The sequence below is a fragment of the Lycium barbarum genome, chromosome 7, assembly GCF_019175385.1.
Source record: "Lycium barbarum isolate Lr01 chromosome 7, ASM1917538v2, whole genome shotgun sequence".
NCBI lineage: Eukaryota > Viridiplantae > Streptophyta > Magnoliopsida > Solanales > Solanaceae > Lycium > Lycium barbarum.
In genome coordinates, this window is record NC_083343.1 from 32,452,365 (window position 1) to 32,479,853 (window position 27,489).

General features: G+C 41.6%; 1 long non-coding RNA gene across 3 annotated transcripts in view; it reads right to left on the minus strand.

Annotated features, from left to right (window-relative positions):
• Positions 1-3,645: 3,645 nt before the first annotated feature.
• Positions 3,646-27,489, minus strand: part of LOC132603379 (uncharacterized) — a 34,786-nt gene continuing 10,942 nt past the window's right edge. Inside the window, exons 2-4 of one of the 3 annotated variants that reach the window (XR_009568195.1) lie at positions 22,394-22,446; positions 21,132-21,218; positions 3,646-3,915 (exon numbers count right to left, since the gene is read on the minus strand). This is a non-coding gene — a long non-coding RNA (uncharacterized LOC132603379). Of the gene's footprint in view, positions 3,916-20,971; positions 21,219-22,393; positions 22,447-27,489 lie in introns of those variants that run through there. The other 2 variants (XR_009568193.1, XR_009568194.1) reach the window with 2 other exon arrangements.

Genomic DNA, 27,489 nt, shown 5'->3' on the forward strand with positions numbered 1-27,489 from the left:
CCTTTCCAGGATGATACAAAATACTCACATCATAGTCTTTCAGTAGCTCTAACCACCGCCTCTGCCGTAGATTCAACTCCTTCTGCTTGAAAATGTATTGGAGAATCTTGTGATCGGTATAGATATCAACATGAACACCATACAAATAATGCCGCAACATTTTTAGTGCATGAATAACCGCTTCATGGTCATGAGTCAGATAATTCTTCTCATTTTTCCATAACTGCCGGGAAGCATAGGCAATAACCTTACCGTGTTGCATCAACACACAGCCCAACCCGACACCGAAGGCATCAAAATAAACAACATAGCCTTCGGATCCTTCTGCAAGTATCAGGACTGGGGCTGAAGTCAATCTATCGTTCAATTCCTGGAAACTATGCTCACAAGCATCGGTCCATTGAAACTTTGTTGATTTCTGAGTTAGCTTTGTCAATGGTGCCGAAATAGAAGAAAATTCTTCTACAAATCTTCTGTAATAGCCTGCCAATCCCAGAAAGCTACGGACATATGTAGGTGTTATAGGCCTTGTTCAAGTCTTCACGGCCTCAATTTTCTAAGTATCTACCCTGATGCCATCAGCTGAAATAATATGGCCCAGAAAAGTTACAGAATTCAGCGAGACCTCGCATTTTGAAAACATGGCATATAATTCTCGAGTCTAAAGAATTCCAAGAGCGCAAATGATCTGCATGTTCTGTTTCTGATCGAGAGTACACCAGAATGTCATCGATGAACACGATCAAAAATAGATCTAGGAAGGGCCTGAATACATTGTTCATCAAATTCATAAATACTGCCGGGGCATTAGTCAATCCAAATGACATCACCCGAAATTCATAAAGACCATATCTAGTTCTGAAAGCCGTTTTCCGAATGTCTTCTTCTCTAACCCTTACCTGGTGATATCCTAATCTCAGATCTATCTTTGAAAAACACTTAGCACCCTACAATTGGTCAAATAAATCATCAATTCTTGGAAGCAGATATTTGTTCTTTATTATCACCTTGTTTAACTGCCTATAGTCGATACACATTCGCAAGGAACCATATTTATCCCTTACGAACAAAATAGGTGCTCCCCATGGCGATGAACTGGGTCTAATGAATCTTTTTTCAAGCAAATCCTTGAGTTGTGCCTTTAGCTCTTTCAATTCTGTAGGAGCCATTCTGTAAGGAGGAATAGATATAGGTTCGGTATCCAGTAGCACATCAATAGTAAAATTAATCTCCCGTTCCGATGGAAGACCTGGAAGTTCATCTGGAAATACATCCGAAAACTCATTTACTACCAGGACGGATTGAAGAGACGGTGGCTTTGCGTCGGTGTCGTGGACCCAGATCAAATGATAAATATAGCCTTTTGCAATCATCTTCTTCGCTTTGAGATAGGAAATAAACCTACCTCTTGGAGATGCTGCGTTACCTTTCTATTCGAGCACCGGTTCTCCTGGGAATTGGAATCGGACCATTTTTGTTCTACAATCCACATTAGCATAACAAGAAGCGAACTAATCCATGCCCATAATGAAATCAAAATCGAACATTTCCAGCTCAATTAAACCAGCAATAGTGCGACAATCACATACCACAATTGCACAGTGCTTGTATACAGGTCTAGCTACTATTGGATCACCAACAGGAGTAGACACTTCAAAAGACCTGATTGGCTCAGGTTTCACCCCGATACGGCCAGCAACATAGGGAGTGATATATGACAAAGTAGAACCCGAATTAATCAAGGCATAAACATCATAGGAGAATACGGATAATATACCTGTGACAACGTCAGGGGAGAACTCAAGATCCTGTCACCCGGCTAATGCATATATACGGGGCTGGGGGCCACTCGAACTGGATGCTCCCCCTCTGCCCCAGCCACGATCTGCTGAAGTCTAGAGAGTCTGCCCTACAGGGTGCATGGACGAAAAAGAACCAACTACTGATCTTGCAGGCTGAACCCCAACTCTGCCACTCATCGATAGACAATCACGCATCATATGCCCAGTCTGACCACAGGCATAACAAGCATCTGAACCTCGACGGCACTGACCCACATGTAATCTACCACACTGGCTACATCGTGGTACCGGTGATATCCTCTAACTAGAATCACCTCCAAACTGGGAACCCAAAACTCTCGAACTCTGACTCAGTCCAGAATAAATGGGGCGATCGAATCTCCTACCCGCATCGAGGAGGTGCGCTAGCGGCAGATTGATCGGAATATCTGGAATACTATTGCCTCTGGCTCCCTCTATACTCACTACTAGCAATGGCAGATCTGGCCCTCTTACTATGCCCTCTATCAATATCGCGCTCACCCCTGTGCGACTGTTGCTGCTCTTCCAAATTCTGAGCATGAGCTTGAATACAAGATATATCTATCCCTTCCTGGAGTGAAGCTGTCAAGAAATCTTTGATCAATGTGGCCCTAAGCCACTCACGAATCGATGCACTCGAACTCCTATATCGGTTACCATGGCCGGAGCATACCTTGCCAATGAATTAAAACGGAGACTATACTCTCGGGCACTCATGTTTCCTTGCCTTTAATTCAAAAACCTGTCAGCTCGAGCCCGACGGACCTCAGGTGGAAAATAATGGCGGATGAAAGCATCTACGAATTTCTGCCATACTGGGGGAGGTGCATTTTTGTTACACCTTGGAATTTCGTGTCGCTCACATTATGAACGTGACAAGTAAACCTAAAGTGGCCATGAAGTCCTTGTAAGTCTAAAAAGGATGTTTGATGATTCTAATTAAGATTCCAAAGGCATTTGAGGCTAACGAAGTAAGTTCATCAGAGAAAGTTAAGGTTGAGCCATGTTGTGGGAAATTTCGTTTCACTTGAGCTATGTATTGCCTAGCATCACCTTGAGGCAGAGATATGAGCCCGTTAGATGGTTAATGAAGTTCTATACAAGTGCAGAGAAGGTTCTATAAGGATTGGAGATCAACGAATCGAAAGGATCGCAATTTCGCGGAACCGGAAGAAAGTGGGCAGTGTGCGGTCGCACACTCAATGTGCTGACCCGCACACTGGGCGCCAACTTGACAATATGGCTGGCCTTTCTGCCCAAGCCCCTTTCCAATCCAAGGGAGGAGTTTGCGGCCGCACACTCAATGTGTTAAGCCGCATACTCTTCGCCAAGTCGGTCGGGGTGTATTTTTGCCACATTTTTAAAACCTAAACGACCCTAAATTCATTTCCACCTTCTCTCACTTATTTCCTTACCTTTCTAGAGTATTCTTGAAAGCTTTTAAAGGTTCCCAAAACCCTTCTCACCTTTCCATATCATCAAGAGAGAGGATCAACATCTAGAACTCAAGGTAATCCACGGAAGATGAAGTTTCTTACTTCTTTTCAAAGTGGTGGTGAACTTGAGCTTAGAGGAAGTTGAGTGAAGAGAAGTTCTTTGATTACAAGGTATGTTTTCCATCTTATTCTTATGGTTGAGCCGGTGTAAAGGTGTCACACCCCAAAACCCACCCTTGACGTGACCGGCATCCGACGTCATGAACAACAACGGAAGAACCTAAAAGATGCAATAACAATATTTGAACCCGCTAGGTTCAATATTTGCCTCCAAGAGTTTATAAAATAAATGTAACAACTCATCAATATATGAATTAAATCAGCGGAAGTCTTTATTAATCAAATACTTAGTCAAACGTAATAACATGCCTGAGAGTTAATCAATAACTCAATAACTATCCACAAGAACGTATACCATGGAGCTTCTAAGATAATGAGCAATGTCTAAATCGTTAGGACGCAGCCCGAAACTAAAAGACGAAAAGTAAAGATAGAATGGTGCCCCACGAACAATCATGTCGGCTCACCGAATAGTCTCGAAAGCAGCAAGTTCTCTTAAGTCGTAGGCGCATCACGAACCTGCTCCTCAATGATACCTAACATACCATAAAAAAACAATAATGGTATGCCTGAGTACTGGGTACTCAGTGAGTGTCTAAGGGGCAATAGTTAGCAAAACAAGATATAATGAATAAAATCAATAAAATGATATCAATGAAAATAACAGTTTAAACCCAGGAATAAAGTGAGTCGGCAACATTAAAGAGTCATCAAAGAATCCAACAATGACAGACACATTAACTTAACTCCTTACCAATTACCAGGCCAAGTATTTCACTGACGAATTCAAATAACCACAAGCCACTCATAGGCAACAAGATATGAAATGAGCCACTCACAGGTAGATCAATCAATATGAAACGAGCCACTCACAGGTAGATCAATCAATTGATACTCCGGGTTAGGAAACCGCGGAGGCTAATCGTCCTCTGGACTAGCACAGCAATAGATACTCCGGGCTTGGAAGCAACGGAGGCTAATCGTCCTCTGGACTAGCACAGCCATGGATACTCCAGTCTAGGAAGATGCGGAGGCTAATCATCCTCTAGACTAGCAAAACAATAGATACTCCGCGCTAGGAAGCAACAGAGGTCAATCGTCCTCTGGACTGACACAACAATACTCGTATTGATACGTTAGGATCCATAACGGCTAATCGTCCTCTGGATTAGCACAGCTTGCCCATACAAGCCCAAACACCAACAAAATACAAGTCATGGCATATTACGGAATCATCAATCATGGCTTAGAGCCGAATCTCACTTCTCAAGTCATCATCTCAAAATAGAGGCATTTCAAGTCATAACCGATTTAGAATCTTATTCAATCTCTTATTCAATTTCAAGTTCAAGAAACCCATTCAACAACAAAATAAGTTTAAGGTCCAGCCTTTAGAAGATTAAGTTCAATCATCCAATAATGGGAAAAGCGAGTTTCACAAAGTAGTATAGTTCTTATAAGGTTCGATGCGGGCTTGGCCCTACACATGCATGACCTTATCTAAAAGAAATCATCTTTAATTCCAGAATAAATTCCACCAAACAAGAGTTATAACTTATACAAACAATCAAGGAAGGATTCTCAAATACAATTCATGCTTTCACAATATAAGCATACTTCACAAGTAGACATAGTTGAAAAGATGATTTTTGGAATATAGACATACTTCAAGATTTTTTTTTAGGAAAATCTAGACATACATGAAAAGACGAATTTTGAAATATAGACATACAAATCACCTTCATAGTCAAAAAGGATTTTAAAAAGAGACATACAAATCATCTTTATAGTCAATTTGTCATTACGGTTCGTTATGCCATATTGAAAGAATAAGTCATTCCAACTAATGTTTTGAAAACGTATAACTTCTTTACGAAAGATTTCCATGTCCTAATTCATCAATGAGAATATCATTAATAACCTTTAACCATCATTATTAAACATCTCTTATAGAGGAAAACATTCATAATATCACATACATATATAGGGTTTGTTGCAATCTAGGTTTAATGTGGGTTTGTCCCATTACACACATTAAAACCCATTTAAACATGAATTGGAGTCCAAGAAACATAAAAAAAATAATTTTCCTTTCTCTCATTAAAGAATCTTGAATAAAATTTATACTTCCAACAATAGTTTCAAAAGTGATTTTCATTAAAAATAAGTTTTCAAAAGAGAGACATACCTTAATACGTTAAACCAAGTTTAACAATTCACTTTCCTAATGAAGAACACCCAAACCCTAGCTTGAATCACTTTGGGAAGAATTATGCTGCAACCCTAGGTTTTGGTCATAGGAATCATGGGTTTGATGTTAGAATAGATTAGTAATGTTAAGGGTGTTCTTACCTTTGATTTGAAGACTTGGAGGGATGATTTTCGTCCCCAGGGTTTGGAAGGATGAAAGAAATGGGAACAAAATAAGACCATTCCCATTTTAAACCCAAATTTCTGCCAAAAACGGAAGAAGTACGTCCTAAAAGGACGTCCCGTACATTCTGGGCGTACTTTGGGTGAAATCTCCAGCTTTTGTGCTCTTCAGTAAAACAGACATAACTTTTTGTACATAACTATGATAGGGCTGGGCGACCTACCATTGGAAATATATTTCAAAGATATAAAAGTTTCATGAAGGAAGTGTTTCCAAATTTGTAACACATTTTCATGAAAATTGCCCAGAAGATAAACCTACCAAAACTTAGGCGAATTTAAGAGCCCTTAAGAACTTCAATTGTTTGTTTGACTTCAAAACGACCATCTTCCACCTGAATTCATCAAGAATGGATTCATATAGATATAATATCATCTTAAAACTAGATTTTTACATATTCACACCTAACTTGAATTTACGGAGTGTTACAAAAGGTTTAGTACTCCTTAGAGAGGAAAAGAATGAAAGTGGAGAAACCATGGATGATGTAATGGAGAAGATGACTTTGAGTGAACTTAAAAAGGGGATTTCGGCCCAACTTGGGATTTAATTGAATATAACTCCTTGATTGTGATATTATGTATGTTGTTATGGTTGTTGGGGAGTTGTTTGCCATATGGTGGAATTCGATAAAATAGGGGAAGTGCTGCCCAAATTTCGTTAATCTCGTTAACTATGATAGTGTGAGCTTAAGAGTGTTTCTTCAAGATTTAAATTTAGTATAATTCATCTTTAATGTAGACTTTGAAAATTGGAAGGAGAACGTTAAGCGATTAAAGAGATGCTAAGGTATGTTAAGGTCATTCCTTCTTCATTTTTGGTATGATCCTATGCTATAACCCAACAAGCGATTAAGTGAGCTTCCATATTACTCTACTCTTAGAAGCACTAGGAGTACTTCAGTCTTTGATGCTCCTATACCCCATATGATTGTTCCTTCTATTCATGGGTCTTGATATTTCTTATGTTAATGATGTTAGCTCTAAGGTTGCTCATCGGAGGTAATATGACTTTATGTCACTCCGAGAGTTCTATGTACACGATTCAGTGATGCATTGCATTCATATACATATGCATATTGACCCATGACCAGAAGGTGTTATATCCGCGTGTATTATATATATATGGGGCATGGAGGAAAAGGACAGGCGTTATATACGCATTATCACCTGATCAGCTGGTGCACCAGGATGTTGAGCTATGGATCGGGCTGCACGTTCCGCAGCAATGTATATGATGATGATGATGGCTGCAGAGAGGCCGATATGATATGATAGGATGCCCATAGAGGCTTGACAGGCGTTATATACGCATATATATACATGTATGGCCTATATTTATATACATGAGCATGATTATCATTGAGAGCATGCAGATCATGCGCCCACAGAGGCATTGGCAGTTATACAGATTTATGCATGCTTACAGATACTGGTTCATACAAGTCTATGTGGACAACAAGTGGCATTTGAGTTCTAGATTCCAATTGTGATTCTTATGATTATGCTTATGCTTATGTTACTCTTATGGCTTCCATACTCAGTACATTATCCTTACTGACTCCCCTATTACTCAGGGGGCTGCGTTCATGCCAGCAGGTTCAGGTAGACAGACAGGTGGTCCAGTTCAGTAGGACCTCTATATCCAGCAGTGGTCAGTGCGCTCCATTTGATCTGGAGCCGCAGTCTATTTTTGTATGCCATTCTTTTGGGATGTACATGCATTATGGGTATGACGGGGCCCTGTCCCGTCCTTTCTACAGCAATGTACACCAGTAGAGGTCTGTAGACAGTAGTATGTATATGTCAGATGATGTAGCCTTGTCGGCTTCTATTCTTTTGGGTACAGTATATGTAGCAGCCTAGTTGGCTTGTGCTGTTCTTTCATCATGTATATATGTATTTTGAGATTATACACAGTTCTTAATGTCACCCTTTCGTAAGGCAGTATTGTTACACCTCAGAAATTTCTCCGTAACGTACAATGAATAGACCACCGAAGAGTATGAGTGTACGATGTTTTATTAAGAAGGGGATGACTACTTATGAGTTTTGAAAATGCGAAAGTTGCAGATTTGCACTTCGGCCCAGTTGGTCGTAAAATAGAATACGGCCCGTAAAGTGGTTTACGGACCATAAACTGCTATCGTCTTTCAACATTCCAAAACTTCAACTTTCTGCCATATGTCTAAATGGTTAAATACGACTCAGAATACGGACCGTAAATCGAAATACGGCCCGTAAACTGTGACCGTAAACCACCATGACTTCAGCAAACCTTTCTGGTTTCGTTATGCTTAAATACGGTCATGAAAGACAGACCGTAAACCATAATACGGCCCATAAACTGGGTTTACGGCCACTGTGCACTTCAGTCACTGTTCATTCCGGATTAGATTTTAAGTCATTAAAAGGAGACCTAACCTCATTCAATTCATTTCATTTCCACGATATTTCTCTCTAGAAGCCTCTAGAATACTCTCTACTCTTCATCACAAGAAAACCAAAGGAAATTAGTGATCAATTACGTAAAACCCACGAAATCAAGTGTAAGAATCACACTAAAGTTCATCTTTCTCAAGAAAACCCAAAAAAAGTAAAGTAGGGTTTTGGTGCTAAAGGAGTAATTCCATTCAAGGCTTGTTCGACCATCATCTAAGGTAAGTTTCATGACCAAAACATGTTGTTTAAGATATTGGAAGGTTAAGATACTTGAATTGTAAAAAGACATAGGAAATGGGTCATTTGTGAGTGAATAGTGTCATGGTTGGATAGTAGTTGGGTTGGATTATGAATGATGGAGTGTTGTGATTATGAATACGTTATAAATGACATTTAGGCCATGAAATAAGCATTAGATATGAGGAGACGCGATAGTAAGCTCTAACCTTAAATGTGGAGAAATTGAAGAAAAATGGTGGATTCTGGTCAATGTATATAAATGATGATTGTTGATTGCGATATTGTGAATGTTGTTGTGAGCGTGTGGGAGTTGATATAGAATGTGGGAAAAGTAGTATAACCAAAGGAAGTGTCGCTCAATTTTCCCTAGAAATAGTAGTGCGTTCTTATAGTCGAATTAACTAACGATAGTGCGAACTCTCTTTTGAAGGTAGAAACGTGATATCGAAGGAGAGAAAGCAAGCGGTATCTTAGTTAAACGTCAAAGGTATGTGAGGCTAGTCCTTTCTTTCTAATGTCATGAATCTCATAGCATAATTTTTGTTCCTCTTCATGAGTTCCTATATTCTGGAAAGCCAAAAGCCTATTTCTATGAATGGTAATATAAGATAAGAGATATGATATGATGATACGAAAATGGCATGATGTTATTTATTGCTCACACTCACCTTATATGTTAGTTCCTTCAAGATGAGGCAGAATGTCAATAATTGCTCTATAGTGAAATCGGGGGATCACGACCTTACGTCACCCCGATAAAGTAAAGTTGTTCTTAAGCCTTATGCATGTATTATGATAAGTATGTTACGATAAGCATATTATGATGAGCAAGTTTGATGATGATATAACACCGCGCCTACTTGGCCAGGCAGTCACCGATAAGGCGGGCAGCTATACGATACACCATGGCCAAATGGCATGGGCAGACACCACTAGTGGGCGGCATGAGATGATACCCTGGATGCGGGAGGCCTGGACGCAGGCTAATGTTATGATTATCACACCGATCCTATATGGACGGGCAGCTTATATATTTATGCATATATGACATGATGATGATTATGAGTAAGCCAGTATGCATTATTTCTTTTACACTTGACAGTCAGATACAGTTATTCCATATTGATACTTCTTTTATATCATTGCCTTATTTCCTTGTTTATGCCTCTCATACTCAGTACAATGTTCGTACTGACGTCCGTTTTCTTTGGATGTTGTGTTCATGCCCACAGGAAGACAGGGAGGAGAACTCGATCCAGATCAGCAGTAGCTGTCAGCTGATTGAAAGCACTCCTTTGTTTCGGAGGTGCTTATGATGATCATTTTGTGCATATTCATGTATATGTATTTTTGGGCATGACGGGGTCTTGTCCCGTCCTTATGTATAGCACTCCAGTAGAGGCTCGTAGATGCGCAGTGTGGGTTAGATGTTTTCACGATTTATTTCTATGTATGTATATATTATTTTGATAGCCGAGAGGCTTATGCATATAAAAGTATTTTTATGTTCTTGATTGAAAGATGACTTTTCCTACGATTTGAATATAAATTGATGAAAGAGCAATAAATGAGTAAGGTGAGTAGTAGGATGAGTGGTGCTCGGTGGTTAGCCCCGGGTACCCGTCGCGGCCCCTAGCTGGGTCGTGACAAAAGTGGTATCAGAGCGGTTCAGTCCTAGGAAGTGTTTACGAGCCGTGTCTAGTAGAGTCTTGTTTATGGTGTGTTGCGCGCCACATCAATAAACAAGAGACTACAGGGCATTTAGGAAAAATGACCATCTTTCTTCTCATGAGATCGTACGATAGAGCCGCGTATAAGATTTTATCATCCCTAATATTGTGTGATGATTTCAGAATGCCGCCAAAGGGAAACGCTACAGCCGCCCAGAAGGGCAAGACTACGACAAAGAGGCAGGTCGAAAGAGAGCCTCCGATGAATATAGAAGAAGGCGAATCACATAATGAGGCCTTGTCTAATACTTCTTCTACCCCGCCTAATGTGGAAGAGCAAAGGGGAGCCCCAGCTCCAATCCCTCCACCGGTTGCTTCGGGTCAACAAATGACCGAGGCCATACATCTATTGACACAGTTGGTCGCCGCTCAGGCACAATGGCAAAATGCGAGTTCAAGTGATCGGGCAGCAAGTACCAAAGCCGGTGATTTCATGGGTCTAAATCCTCCGGAGTTATTCGGTTCAAAGCCGGATGAAGACCCGCAAGGTTTCATAGATGAGGTGCTGAGGACACTGAAAATTGTCCATGCCTCTGAAACTAAATCCGTGGAGTTGGCATCTTATAGACTCCAGGATGTGGCAGTTTTATGGTATAACAATTGGGTATTATCAAGAGGAGAGAATGCACCTCCTCCGGTTTGGCAGGAATTCGTGGATGCTTTTATTCGTTACTATTTTCCACCCGAGGTCCACCGAGCTAGAGCGGATAGATTTCTAAATCTGAGGCAAGGAAATATGAGTGCCCGGGAGTATAACATGCAATTTAATTCTTTAGCTAGATATGCCCCGGCTATTGTGGCCGACATGGGAGATCGGGTACATAGATTTGTAAGTGGCCTAGGGCCACATTTATTCAGAGATTGATTGACGGCTTCCTTGCAAGACGGGATGGATATTTTCTGAATACAGGCCCATGCTCAGAATTTAGAGGGGCGACAACCACCACCAAGAAGTGACCGCGATAACGAAAGAATGCAAGGCAAAAAGGCTAGATCTATGGGAGCAGGCAGTGGTTATAGAGGGGGATCAGGGCAGACATATTCTGGCTACTCAGGCCAGTCGGTGACCAGTGCACCTCCTCGATTTACAGGTAGGAGATTTGATCGCTCCTTCCGCTCAGGACAGGGCCAGAGTTTGAGGACTCCGGATTCCCAGATCAGGGAAGATTATAGCCAGAGGAGACCCCCAGTACCGCGATGTAGCCAGTGCGGTAGATTGCATTCCGGACAGTGTCGCCAGGGTTCGGACGCTTGCTATACTTGCGGCCAAGTTGGGCACATGATGAGAGATTGCCCGTCGATGAGTGGTAGAGTTAGAGTTCAGCCCACAGGTTCAACAGCTGGTTCTTCCTCAGCACGCCCAGCAAGACAGATTCCCCAGATGTCAGCAGGACGAGGTAGAGGTAGAGGGGCAGCATCTACTTCGGGTGCCACTCAGCCCCATGTATATGCTTTAGCCGGACGACAGGATCTTGAGTCCTCCCCGGATGTGGTTACAGGTACATTGTCTATATTCTCCCGTGATGTGTATGCATTGATAGATCCCGGTTCTACATTCTCTTATATTACTCCATATGTTGCTGGTTGTATTGGGGTGAAACCTGAGTCAATTAAACCTTTTCAGGTACTCATTCCGGTTGGTGATCCCATGATAGCAAGGCAAGTGTACAAAAATTGTGTCATTGTGATATGTGATCGTCAGACCAAAGTTGATTTGATTGAGCTGAAAATGATAGATTTCTATGTAATCATGGGTATGGATTGGTTGGCCTCGTGTTATGCAAATGTAGAGTGCCGCACAAAAGTGGTTCGATTTCAATTCCCGAGAGAGCCCATACTTGAATGGAAGGGTAACACGGCATCCCCAAAAGGGCGGTTTATTTCCTACCTTAAGGCGAGGAAGATGATAGCGAAAGGCTATATTTATCACTTAGTTCGGGTTCATGACACCGAGTCAAAGCCACCAACTTTCCAATCAGTTCCGGTAGTGAATGAATTTCCGAATGTATTCCCAGATGAACTTCCAGGTCTTCCTCCAGAAAGAGAGATTGACTTCACCATTGATGTTGCCGGACACCAAGCCTATTTCTATTCCTCCTTATCGAATGGCTCCGGCAGAATTAAAAGAGCTAAAGGCGCAGTTGAAAGACTTGCTTGATAACGGGTTTATTAGGCCCAGTTCATCACCGTGGGGAGCACCAGTCTTGTTTGTAAGAAATAAAGACGGATCTCTACCAATGTGTATCAACTACAGGCAATTGAATAAAGTGATGATAAAGAACAAATATCCTCTTCCAAGGATCGATGACTTATTCGATCAATTGCAAGGTGCTATGTGGTTTTCAAAAATAGATTTGAGGTCGGGTTACCATCAGGTGAGAGTTAGAGAAGCGGATATTCCCAAGACGGCCTTCAGAACGAGATATGGTCACTATGAATTTCGAGTGATGTCGTTTGGGTTGACTAATGCTCCGGCCGTGTTTATGAATTTGATGAACAATGTATTTAGGCCTCTCTTGGATTTATTTGTGATAGTATTTATTGATGATATTCTGGTATATTCTCGCACGGAATCAGAACATGCAGATCACTTGCGAATTGTTCTTGGCATTCTTCGAGCCCGAGAATTGTACGCAAAATTTTCAAAGTGCGAGTTCTGGCTAAATTCTGTGACATTTCTGGGTCATGTTATTTCAAATGATGGCATTCGAGTTGACACTCAGAAGATTGAAGCTGTGAAGACTTGGTCGAGGCCTACGACGCCTACAGAAGTTCGTAGTTTTCTGGGCTTGGCAGGTTATTATAGAAGATTCGTAAAGGGTTTTCATCTATTTCAGCCCCATTGACGAAGCTAACCCAGAAGTCAGCCAAATTTCAGTGGAACGATGCTTGTGAGCGCAATTTTCAAGAGTTGAAAGATAAATTGACCTCAGCTCCGATCTTAACACTTCCAGAAGGGTCAGATGGCTATGTTGTGTATTGATGCAACAGGGGAAAGTTATTGAATATGCTTCAAGACAACTACGGAAACATGAAAAGAATTATCCAACTCATGATCTCGAATTGGCTGCGGTTATTCATGCCTTGAAAATATGGAGGCATTATTTGTATGGTGTACATGTTGATATTTATACAGATCACAAAAGTCTTCAATACATTTTCAAGCAGAAGGAGTTGAACCTGCGGCAGAGGCGGTGGTTAGAATTGTTAAAATATTATGATGTGAACATTTTGTACCACCCTGGAAAAGCGAATGTAGTAGCTGATGCGCTTAGCCGCCGGTCAATGGGCAGTCTATGTGAAGTCCCTCCGGAAAAGAAAGAGATGGTTCATGAGCTCCACCAATTAGCTAATTTGGGAGTACGTGTGATTGATTCAGGTAATGTGGGGATTAGTATCAATGATCCCACAATTTCATCCTTGGACATAGAGGTGAAAGAACGCCAATATGAGGATCCTAAATTATGTCGTTACAGAGACACGTCTCATGGAAAAGAGAAGTCTTCATTTGAAGTTCCTATGGATGGAATCCTTAGATACCGAGGCAGGCTATGTGTGCCGAATGTAGCAGAATTGCACCAACGAATTCTAGAAGAAGCACATTTTTCTCGGTATTCTATTCATCCAGGTGCAACTAAAATGTATCATGATCTCAAGATGATGTATTGGTGGGATGGCATGAAGAGAGACATAGCCGAATTTGTAGCACAGTGTTCGAATTGCCAGCAAGTAAAAGTTGAACATCAAAAGCCAGGAGGCTTATTGCAAGTAATGGAAATCCCTACTTGGAAATGGGAAGTGATCAACATGGATTTTATTGTGGGATTACCTCGTTCCCGCGGCAAGTATGATTCCATATGGGTGATCGTGGACAGGTTGACGAAAGCAGCCCATTTTCTCCCAGTTAAGACTACGTACTCAGCTGAAGATTACGCAAGGTTATATCTCAAAGAAATTGTGCGACTTCATGGTATTCCATTATCCATTATCACAGATAGAGGAGCACAGTTTACAGCTAAGTTCTGGAAGTCCTTCCAAGTAGGTCTAGGCACTCAAGTGAAGCTTAGCACGGCATTTCATCCGCAGACCGATGGAAAAGCCGAGTGTACTATTCAAACCTTGGAAGATATGCTACGAGCATGTGTGCTGGATTTCGGTGGTAGTTGGGACGATCATTTACCGCTAATCGAATTTGCGTACAATAATAGTTACCATTCCAGCATTCAAATGGCTCCATATGAAGCTTTATATGGAAGGAAATGTAGATCCCCAAACGGATGGTTCGAAATAGGAGAAGCACAACTAGTAGGTCCTAAATTAATTCAACAAGCGGTGGAAAAAGTTAAGGTGATCCGAGATCGATTGTTAACATCCCAAAGTCGCCAAAAGTCTTATGCAGACAATCGCCGACGAGACTTGGAATTTCAAGTTAGTGATTGGGTATTTTTGAAAGTATCGCCAATGAAAGGGGTGATGAGATTTGGTAAGAAAGGGAAGCTAAGTCCTGGATACATTGGACCCTATAAAATTATCCGCAAGGTGGGTCATGTAGCCTATGAACTGGATTTGCTTTCGGAGCTTGAATCAGTCCATCCAGTCTTCCACATTTCGATGCTCCGCAAGTGTGTTGGAGATTCCACAAAGATTGTCCCGATAGATGATGTGCAAGTGACAGAAAGGCTAACCTATGAAGAGGTACCTATTGCTATTTTAGACAGGCAAGTGCGAAGACTCCGAAATAAAGAGGTAGTTTCAGTTAAAGTCTTATGGCGAAACAATAACCGGGAAGAAATGACTCGGGAAGCAGAAGAGAGTATGAAGTCTAAGTACCCGCACTTATTCCAACCCCCAGAGGAAATTCAAGATGAAACGCCAATGATATAAGGTATATATGCTTACTTTTCATGCTTTTGGTTGTGTGGGAGGCCATAGATATGTTGCTATTGTGATGTAGCCCTGTGAGACAATGATATTATGGGTTGTTGTGACAGGATAGTAGTGTCGTGTTACAAAGGAAACTCTGGCAGAATTTTTCTAGAGTCCTCGCAGACTTAACGTTCGAGGACGAATGTTCCAAAAGGGGGGAAGAATGTAACACCTCGGAAATTTCTCTGTGAACGTACAATGAATAGACCAACGAAGAGTATGAGTGTACGATGTTTTACTAAGAAGGGGATGACTACTTATGAGTTTTGAAAATGCGAAAGTTGCAGATTTGCACTTCGGCCCAGTTGGTCGTAAAATAGAATACGGCCCGTAAAGTGGTTTACGGACCGTAAACTGCTATCGTCTTTCAACATTCCAAAACTTCAACTTTCTGCCAAATGTCTAAATGGTTAAATACGACTCAGAATACGGACCGTAAATCGAAATACGGCCCGTAAACTGTGACCGTAAACCACCATGACTTCAGCAAACCTTTCTGGTTCCGTTATGCTTAAATACGGTCGTGAAAGACGGACCGTAAACCAGAATACCCATATGAAGCTTTATATGGAAGGAAATGTAGATCCCCAAACGGATGGTTCGAAATAGGAGAAGCACAACTAGTAGGTCCTAAATTAATTCAACAAGCGGTGGAAAAAGTTAAGGTGATCCGAGATCGATTGTTACAGCCACTGTGCACTTTAGTCACTGTTCATTCCGGATTAGATTTTAAGTCATTAAAAGGAGACCTAACCTCATTCAATTCATTTCATCTCCATGATATTTCTCACTAGAAGCCTCTAGAATACTCTCTACTCTTCATCACAAGAAAACCAAAGGAAATTAGTGATCCATTACGTAAAACCCACGAAATCAAGTGTAAGAATCACACTAAAGTTCATCTTTCTCAAGAAACCCAAAAGAAGTAAAGTAGGGTTTGGTGCTAAAGGTGTAATTCCATTCAAGGCTTGTTCGACCATCATCTAAGGTAAGTTTCATGACTAAAACATTTTGTTTAAGGTATTGGAAGGTTAAGATACTTGAATTGTAAAAAGACATAGGAAATGGGTCATTTGTGAGTGAATAGTGTCATGGTTGGATAGTAGTTGGGTTGGATTATGAATGATGGAGTGTTGTGATTATGAATACGTTATAAATGACATTTAGGCCATGAAATAAGCATTAGATATGAGGAGACGCGATAGTAAGCTCTAACCTTAAATGTGGAGAAATTGAAGAAAAATGGTGGATTCTGGTCAATGTATATAAATGATGATTGTTGATTGCGATATTGTGAATGTTGTTGTGAGCGTGTGGGAGTTGATATAGAATGTGGGAAAAGTAGTATAACCAAAGGAAGTGTCGCCCAATTTTCCCTAGAAATAGTAGTGCGTTCTTATAGTCGAATTAACTAACGATAGTGCGAACTCTCTTTTGAAGGTAGAAACGTGATATCGAAGGAGAGCAAGCAAGCAGTAGCTTAGTTAAACATCAAAGGTATGTGAGGCTAGTCCTTTCTTTCTAATGTCATGAATCTCATAGCATAATTTTTGTTCCTCTTCATGAGTTCCTATATTCCGGAAAGCTAAAAGCCTATATCTATGAATGGTAATATAAGATAAGAGATATGATATGATGATCCCAAAATGGCATGATGTTATTTATTGCTCACACTCACCTTATATGTTAGTTCCTTCAAGGTGAGGCAGAATGTCAATAATTGATCCATAGTGAAATCGGGGGATCACGACCTTACGTCACCCCGATAAAGTAAAGTTGTTCTTAAGCCTTATGCATGTATTATGATAAGTATTTTACGATAAGAATATTATGATGAGCAAGTATGATGATGCTATAACACCGCACCTATTTGGCCGGGAGTCACTGCTAAGGCAGGCAGCTATACGATACACCATGGCCAAATGGCATGGGCAGACACCACTAGTGGGCGGCATGAGATGTTACCCCGGACGCGGGAGGCCTGGACGCAGGCTAATGTTATGATTATCACACCGATCCTATATGGACGGACAACTTATATATTTATGCATACATGACATCATGATGATTATGAGTAAGCCAGTATGCATTATTTCTTTTACACTTGACAGTCAGATACAGTTATTCCATATTGATACTTATTTTATATCATTGCCTTATTTCCTTGTTTATGCCTCTCATACTCAGTACAATGTTCGTACTGACGTCCGTTTTCTTTGGACGCTGTGTTCATGCCCACAGGCAGACAGGGAGGAGAACTCGATCCCGATCAGTAGTAGCTGTCAGCTGATTGAAAGCACTCCTTTGTTCGGAGGTGCTTATGATGATCCTTTTGTGCATATTCATGTATATGTATTTTTGGGCATGACGGGGTCTTGTCCCGTCCTTAAGTATAGCACTCCAGTAGAGGCTCGTAGATGCGCAGTGTGGGTTAGATGTTTTCACGATTTATTTCTATGTATGTATATATTATTTTGATAGCCGAGAGGCTTATGCATATAAAAGTATTTTTATGTTCTTGATTGAAAGATGACTTTTCCTACGATTTGAATATAAATTGATGAAAGAGCAGTAAATGAGTAAGGTGAGTAGTAGGACGAGTGGTGCTCGGTGGTTAGCCCCGGGTACCCGTCGCGGCCCCTAGCTGGGTCGTGACAAGTATGAGTTCAGTTTAAGTTATTTATGGGCCCTTGATGCTTAGTATGGTCCAGATATAAGCATAGGGGTGTTTGGTCACTAGAGATCAGACACTCGTCATGACTCATCGGTTTGGGTCATGACTGAAGTGGTATCAGAGCAGTTCCATCCTAGGGTTGTCTACATACCGTGTCTAGTAGAGTCTTGTTTATGGTTGTGTCGAGCACCACACTTATAAACAGGAGGCTACAGGACATTTTAGATGATGTCATTCTTTTCACTCTTAGATCGTGCGATAGAGCCATGAGTTGAGAGTTTATCTTCTGATGGTTTGTTCTGATTTCAGCGATGCCTCGCAAGAAAGCTACAGCTACCGAGAAAGGAAAAAGAGTGGCTGATGGGGCCACTAGCCATACTCAGCAGGCTACGAGGGCTAGAGATGAGATTCAAAGTGAGATCCCGTTTGAGACTTTGCATACCCCGCCTCCAGCACCTGCCCCAGTTCCTCAGCCGGATACACCGAGCCAGGATGTGAGGGATGCTGTGCAGTTATTGACCAGATGTGTAGCCGTTCAGGCTCAACGGCAGGGGTTGGTGTTGATCAGGCAGACAGAGCTGGTAGTTCGAGGGTTAAGACTTTCCTCGGGCTAGGTCCTCAAGAATTTTCGGTGATAAAGCAAAATATGGACTGCCAGGATTTCATTGATGGTATGCAGAGGACCTTGAGGGTTATGCACGCGGACGAGGTTGAGTCTGTGGAGTTGGCTTTGTATGGGCTTCATGACACTGCAGTACAGTGGTATCAGACTTGGGAGTTATCTAAGGGAGAGAACGCCCCTCCAGTTGTTTGGAGAGAGTTTTCAAATGCTTTTATCTGCCATTATTTACCTCCAGAAGTCCGACGAGCCCGATCAGATAGGTTTCTGCGTATTGACCAGGGCAGTATGAGTGTCCAGGAGTATTGTGCGTACTTTGATTCCATGGCTACATATGCCCAGCCATGGTGGCTGAGATGGAGGATAGAGTTTATCATTTGGTAGCTGATCTAGGGCCACATTTGATAGATGCTTGTACGACTGCCGCATTACAGCTAGGCATGGACATCTCCCGTATACAGGCATATGCACAGAATGTGGAAGATCACAAGCGTCAGAGGAGGACAGATCATGATCGCGACCGGGGCCATGGTAAGAGGGCCAGATCTTTAGATATCGGGGTTGAGTCCAGGGGAGGACAGAGGCAGCAGTATTCTAGATATCCTTTCCTTTCAGCAGGGAGTTCATCTCCACGATTTTTAGGTCCGAGATTTGATCGGTTTTCTTATTCCGAAGCGGGCCAGAGTTCTAGAGCATCAGGCTCTCAGCACAGACTAGAGTCAGGCCAGATGAGACCCCATTTGCCTTGGTGTGCCCAGTGTGGCAAGTTACACGCAGGTTAGTGTCGGCTGGGATCAGATGGTTGTTATGCTTGTGGCCAGCTAGGTTATAGGGTGCGACAGTGTCCGATGAGAGAGAATGGGAGTATGGTTCAGCCCACAAGGTCGGTAGCTGGTTCATCTTCTGTAGTACACCCTCCAGGGCAATTTTCTCAGGCACCAGCAGGAAAAGGTAGAGGGAGGAGTGGAGCATCTAGATCGAGCAGTCCTCAGCACCGCATATATGCACTAGCTGGTAGGTAGGATCGCGAGTCATCTCCTAATGTCATCATAGGTATATTATCAATCTCCTCCTATGATGTGTATGCTTTGATTGACCCAGGTTCCACTTTATCATATGTTACGCCATTTGTTGCCGGCAAGTTTAGGATAGAACCTGAATTGATTAAACCGTTTGAGGTGTCGACACCAATTGGTGATCAAGTCATAGCTAGACGGATATACCGAGGCTGTGTGGTGATAGTTTGCAATTGCCACACCATGGCAGATTTGATTGAGTTGGACATGCTTGATTTCGATGTCATTATGGGTATGGATTGGTTAGCCTCCTGTTATGCTAACGTGGATTACAAAACGAAGATAGTTCGATTGCAGTTTCCAAGCGAGCCAGTCCTAGAGTGGAAGGGCAAGGCTGTTTCGCCGAGGGGTAGGTTTATTTCCTACCTTAAGGCAAGGAAGATGATCAGAAAAGGGTACATCTATCACCTAGTTCGGTTTCAGGATGTACAAGAAGAATCACTGACCCTTCAGTCTATCCCTGTGGTTAATAAGTTTCCAGAAGTATTCCCAGATAAGCTTCCAGGCATTCCACCAGAGCGGGAAATCAATTTTGCTATTGACTTATTGCCAGTTACTCAACCAATATATATTCCTTCTTATAGAATGGCACCTGCAGAATTGAAAGAATTGAAAGAGAAATTGAAGGATTTTCTTGAGAAGGGTTTCATTAGGCCCAGTACATCGCCGTGGGGAGCGCCGGTATTATTTGTACGAAAGAAAGATGGCTCCTTCCGAATGTGTATTGATTATAGACGATTGAATAAAGTGACTGTGAAGAATAAGTATCCACTTCCGAGGATTGATGACTTGTTTGATTAGCTACAAGGCGCCAGATACTTCTCGAAGATAGACTTGAGATTGGGATATCACCAAGTTAGGGTGAAGGAGGAATATATTCCGAAGACGGCATTCCTGACTAGATATGGCCACTATGAGTTCCGTGTCATGTTATTCGGATTAACTAATGGTCCAGCAATATTCATAGACTTGATGAATCGTGTATTCAGGCCTTTCCTAGATCTGTTCATGATTGTGTTTATAGATGATATTCTGGTTTACTCACCGTCAGAGGCTGAGCACGCAGAACATCTACGAGCAGTGCTTGGAGTTCTTCGAGGTAGAGAGCTGTATGCCAAGTTATCCAAGTGTGAATTCTGGTTGAACTCTATGGAATTTCTTGGCCACATTATTTCAGATGAAGGCATTAGAGTAGATGCTCAAAAGATTGAGGCTGTGAAGAATTGGCCAAGGCCCACGACACCAACGGAGATATGTAGTTTCTTAGGTTTGGCTGGTTATTACAGAAGGTTCTGTCACGACCCCACTAGAAGTCGTGACGGGTACCCGATACTACTATACCGAGCACCTCTTATCTCGCATCCTACTTTTACTACTGAGTGGGCCGTATGGACGATACCGTTATTGCTTTACTCAACACCATCATTAATAGCATACTCATAAACAAGTGTCAGTAAACTTTACTAATATATTATACAGCGACAAGGACGAACAAGATTGTGAAACATCTGACTGTACATATCTGTCTACGAGCCTCTAAACAAAATACATATATTCATTCACAAGGAGGGTCGGGTTCTGCCGTGCCCAAATATATACACAAAAGTAGTACCGATAAATAGAAGCTCCGGAACAACTGGAGCGCTCTCAATGTACCGCTGGTGGAGCTCCTAGGGATCGAACGCGTCTACCTGCTTACCTGCGTGGCATGAAACGCAGCGTCCACAAGAAGGACGTCAGTACGAGTAATGTACCTAGTATGTAAGGCATGAATAATATTGTACGAGAGATACATAGCATGAATAATGACATAAAGAAAATATAGAGCATATCATGAGATAGAAGAGCAACCTGTACATTCGAGTGCCTCATAGGTCGGATGCCATGCATGCTTATCTTTCCTTTGAAAACATTTCTTTTTCATATACATAGAAAATAGAACATATTATATTGCCGAGTAATATCGGCTCCCATTCATGTAACCAAATATATCCCGCGTCCGGGACAATAGTGACCGATGTGGGATTTGCCTGAACCAATGTGGGATTTGCCTAAACCAATGTGGGATTCGCCTAAGGCAAGCCTTACACTCACCCCCTTTGGGACTCAGCGTTCTTGCTGAGGTTTGCCCCACCACTGGGTTTGCCCCACCATTGGGTTTGCCCCACCACCGGCTCTGATACCAACTGATCAGGTGGCTATGCGTCTATAGCGCCTCACCTTTTCCCTTACCACATATACATATACATAAATCATGTTCACGTATCATATACATATATCATGTAAGCAGCATGCAAGAGAGCCCAAAGAATGTTATGTCTCTATCGGAGTGACGTAAGGTCGGTAACCTCCGAATATATTATGGAAGACTCGATGGACAAGTATACTTACCGACACCTGAAGGCTCAGAAACAAGTTTCGGGTCAATCCGACTTAGTATAAGAAAGTTATGGGCGTTTGAAGTACAGAACCTTCTACAAGCGTTTCAGAAGCTATTTTTGGAAAATCAAAGCAACAATCATATCAAGTACCTTTCGGATTTCGTTATGGATCAAATCAAATATAGCTTTTGGAACCATATGTACATATCTAAATATATCAAAGACTCAAAGGAATAATCAAACGTGCTTTCATTTGAAAATCAATACATTAGTCATATCAATTATCTCTCGAATGTCATTCGGAAACATATCAACCGAACTTTGGACATCGTAGATAGGCATCAAAACCATATGAAACAGCTTATGGAAATCAAGAACGTTAGCCATCCTAGTGGCTCTAAGAATGGGAGTTTCTTTGAAATCATACATATACTTTGTCTTGTTGGTTTCACAAAGATCATGCCAAAAGAAAGAAAGGGTAAGCCTTACATACCTGCTCCGCGTCCTATTAGCTACGCTTAGTTGTCCAAGCTCGCTATCGCTAGTCTACATTCAAGAAGATTCACATAATCGTTAGATTCATCATCATATACTTGTCTTAATCCTTCAAATGAATTAATTTATATTCTGCCGAAATTTCGGCAGCATTTCCCCTGTAAATACACCATCCCCGAGAATCTAACTCGGCCAATTTCATCAACAACAATCTGAGAATTCAACTCGGCCAAATTATCAACAATAGTACCAACAATCATACTAACAACTTCAACAATCAATCCAAAATATATTCTACCATTAGCAATCTTCGTCACACAATTCAACGGCATTTCATTTATATTCAATTCAGTCACATATAATCCAACTAACACCAATGATCCCACATTCAAGTATTAATCTGAAATCTTGCTAACATGATTCAAGAATACTTCAAACAATTCACATAACATTCAAAAAAACCCAATCAACATACTACTTCACCCGAGACCTTCCAAATTCAACAAGAACAATAACAACATATTTCCTTCTTTCAAGTTCATAAACCATACCAACAATTTACACACTAACAACATCATTTTCCATGAATATAAGAAATGATCTTTAACATCACATTATCTTCCAAACAACTCTCCAACACTTACAACTTTAACTAGAATCATTAAACTTTCATTCCCCTCATAGATTCCATTACAACAACAACCAAAATACTAAGTAAAATTGATTCATTTTCTTCCACACCACACCATATCCACACGGCCACACACTACATATACACGGCCACATATAACATCCCTATTTTCATGAATTTCATCCACTTTTACATACTACAACATACATAATCATCCATAACATATAAGAAAAGGATTAAACCTTACCTTTTTCCCTTAACTTCTCACTTGGCTAGAATTGTAACTTGTAAGAATAGATGTTTTACTTGCTCCACTGACCACTTCACTTATCTAGGGATACAGCTCATCAGAAGGAAAAGACATCTTTTATTATTACAGAAAATGGAGTACTCAGATATCGAGGTAGATTGTGTGTTCCTAATGTTTCAGGCCTCCATCAGCAGGTTATGGGGGAAGCCTATTACTCTCGCTATTCTATCCACCTGGGCACAATAAAGATGTACCATGATCTCAAGTAAGTGTATTGGTGGGATGGTATGAAGAAAGATATAGCAGAGTTTGTCGCTCAGTGCCCAAATTATCAGCAAGTCAAGATAGAGCACCAGAAGCCTGGAGGTTTAGTGCAGTCTATGGAAATTCTGACATGGAAATGGGAGGTAATTAATATGGATTTCGTTACAGGTTTGTCCCGTACGCAATGGAAGTACGATTCAATATGGGTCGTAGTTGATAGACTTACAAAGTCAGCCCATGTCTTGCCTGTTAGAACTACTTATGCGGCTGAAGACTATGCGAAGCTCTACCTTAGAGAGATGGTGCGACTTCACGGTGTTCCTACAGCCATTATTTCAGATAGGGGAGCACAGTTCACATCTAACTTCTGAAAATCTTTTCAGAATGGATTGGGGACTCAGGTGAGTCTTAGTACTACATTTCACCCGCAGACAGACGGACAAGCGGAGTATACTATACAGACAATTGAGGATATGTTGAGAGCTTGTGTACTTGATTTTCAAGGCAGTTGGGATGATCATTTACCTCTTATCGAGTTTGCCTATAATAATAGTTACCATTCCAGTATTCAGATGGCTTCTTGTGAGGCTTTATATGGACGAAGATGTAGATCCCCTATAGGGTGGTTTGATATTGGAGAAGACTGGTTAGTGGGCCCAGATTTAATTCAGCAAGCAGTTGATAAGGTGAAAATGATTTGGGAAAGATTGCTAGCATCACAGAGTTGACAGAAATCCTATGCAGATAATCGGCGACGCAAGTTAGAGTTTGAGGTAGGCGATTGGGTCTTCCTGAAAGTGTCACCTATGAAAGGAGTAATGAGATTTGCAAAGAAAGGTAAATTGAGCCCTTGATGCATAGGACCATATAGAATTATTCATACAGTGGGAAAGGTGGCATATGAGTAGGAGCTACCTTCTGAGTTGAAGTCTGTACATCCAGTATTTCATGTATTCATGCTCTGTAAGTGTATAGGAGATCCTTCGACAGTCATACCGATAGATGATATTTTGGGTTGTTGTGTACAAGATGGATTGGTACATTTACAAGGGAAACTCTAGTGAAATTTTTATAGAATCCTCGAGAGTTTAACATTCGGGGACGAATGTTCTTAAGGGGGAGAGAATGTTGCACCTTGGAATTTCGCGTCGGTCGCATTATAAATGTGCCAATGTAAACCTAAAGTGGAAAAAAATCCCTTGTAAGGCTAAGAAGGATGTTTGATGATTCTAATTAAGATTCCAAAGGCATTTGAGGCAAACGAAATAAGTTTGTCGGAGAAAGTTAAGGTTGAGCCATGTTGTGGAAAAATTCGTATCATTTGACCTATGCATTAACTAGCATCACCTTGAGGAAGATATATGAGGCCCCTTAGATGGTTAATGAAGTTCTAGACAAGTGCCAAGAAAGTTCCATAAGTATTGGAGATCAACAAATCGAAAGGATCGCATTTTCGCGGAACCCGAGGAAATGTGCTGACCCGCACACTGGGCGCCAACTTGCCAATATGGCTGGCCTATCTGCCCAAGGCTTTCCCCAAGCCAAGGGAGGAGTGTGCGGCCATACACTCAGTGTGCTAAGCCGCATACTCTCCGCCAAGTCGGTCGGGGTGTATTTTGGCCAACTTTTTAAAACCCAAAAGACCCTAAATTCATTTCCACCTTCTCTCACTTATTTCATTACCTTTATAATGACCATCCTTCTTCCTTGCCGGCTTTTATTCTGTTGGGTACATTATATGTAGCAGCTTAGTTGGCTTGTGTTCTTTCAGCATGTATATATGTATTTTCAGATTATACAGAGTTCTTAATGTCACCCTTTCGTAAGGCAGTATGAGTTCAGTTTAAGTTTTTTATGGGCCCTTGATGCTCAGTATGGTCCAGATATAAGCATAGGGGTGTTTGGTCACTAGAGGTCAGACACTCGTCAAGACTCATCGGTTTAGGTCATGACAATATTCGTTTCTCGAAGATATCATGTTATTATACCATAGAACAGCTACATCCCGCAACCTACAGGAAGCCAACTCCACCGACTCAGTGTTGGAAGCATGTATTTTTCTCAGCGTCCTCAGCATCTCATCTATAAAGCCATGTGGGTCTTCATTCGGCTTTGACCCGAAAAATTCTGGAGAATTCAAACTCAAAAAATCACGGGCCCTTGCACTAACTGCTCTATGGCTTGGACCCGCACTCTGCCGCTGAGCCTGAGCAGCCACTAGCTGGGTCAATAACTGAATAGCCTCGATCATCTGCTGACTCGAAGCACACGGTGGAGGAACTGGAGGCATTGGAGCTGGAACTGAGTCCCCTTTACGCTCCTCTACAACAGGCGGAGTGCGATAAGTATGGGATGGAGCCTCATTGCGGGACTCACCCTCTTTTATATTTACCGGTGGCTCCTGTTCAGTCCGCCTTCCTACCACAGACTTGCCCTTCTGGGCGGCTGTTGCTTTCTTCTTCAATGGCATCGCTGAAATCAGAACGCACAATTAGAGAAAAGAGAAATCTTATATTATAGCTCTATCGCACGATCTATGTAGAAGAAGGATGGTCATTATTCCTAAATGGCCCACAGCCTCTTGGTTGTAAGTTTGGCGCGCTTCACACCCATAAACAAGACTTTACTGGACACGGCCCGTGGACACACCTTAGGACGGAACTGCTCTGATACCACTTTTGTCAAGACCCAACTAGAGGGCCATAATGGGTACCCGGAGCTCGCCCACCGAGCACCACCTTTCCTTTTATCATCAACTCAACTTGAACATATACCATTCCCAACATAAACTTATCATGAAATGATCTTCGAATATCTCTCAAACATACACGTACATAAGCCCACGAGGCTACAAAATGAGAATAGAGCATATACACTAAGATATCACATAACATCTACTACCTACACATATGTATCTACGAGCCTCTAACTGGAGTACAGAAATCATACGGACGGGACAGGACCCTGCCATGCCCCAAATATGTACACAAAAGAATATACCAATAAGCTGCAACTCCGGAGTAGTAGAGTGCTCCTGTATATCTATTGATGAGCTCCTAAGTGTCTGTGCCATCCCCCTGTCTACCAGCAGACATGAACGCAGCGTCCATAAAAGAAAGGACGTCAGTACGAACAATGTACTGAGTATTTAAGGCATGTATAACAGCATAGTAGAGAAATAAGAGAACAAAAGCAAAGGAGATAACCTGTAACTGATCGTCTCTTAAGGCCGAGTCATGCATGCTAACTTTTATATTTAAAACATCATCACATCATATATACATATATAAGCTTCCCACCCATATAGGTGCGGTGTGATCATCATTAGCCCGCATTTGTGCCTCCCGCATCTGGGGTAACCATTTCATGCCGCCCACTAGTGGTGTCTGCCCGGCCAACTAGGCACGGTGTTATCCATAAGCCGCCCACTTACGCCCAGCATAGTGGTGTCTTCCCGACCAACTAGGCATGGTGTAAGCATCATCATATACATAACATAAAGCATGCATGAGAGCTCAAGTAAAAGCTGTAACTCTATCGGAGTGACGTAAGGTCGGTAACCTCCGATTATGTTATGGATCAAACATCGTCACTAGGTCTCACCTTGAAGGAACTAGTATCATGAGGTGAGATGGCCAACAATGAGCAACATCAACGAAATTATGGAATAAGATCATTAAACTCATAGTAGCATCAATTCATAAGCTTTGGAATCTCTAGAAGTAAAATCATCATCATTATCCTTATCATAGAACACATATTTTCTATTTCTCATAAGAAGCTCTTAAGAACCTTTAACTTTCAAATTTTGGAATGTAAGAAGGTCATGGAAACATAGAGAGGAAACCATAATATAGAAGTCATGCCTTTGAAAGAAAGGGACTAGCCTTAACATACCTTTTACGTCTCCTTAACGACTAAACGTGCTTCTTCCAAGCTTACAACTCTA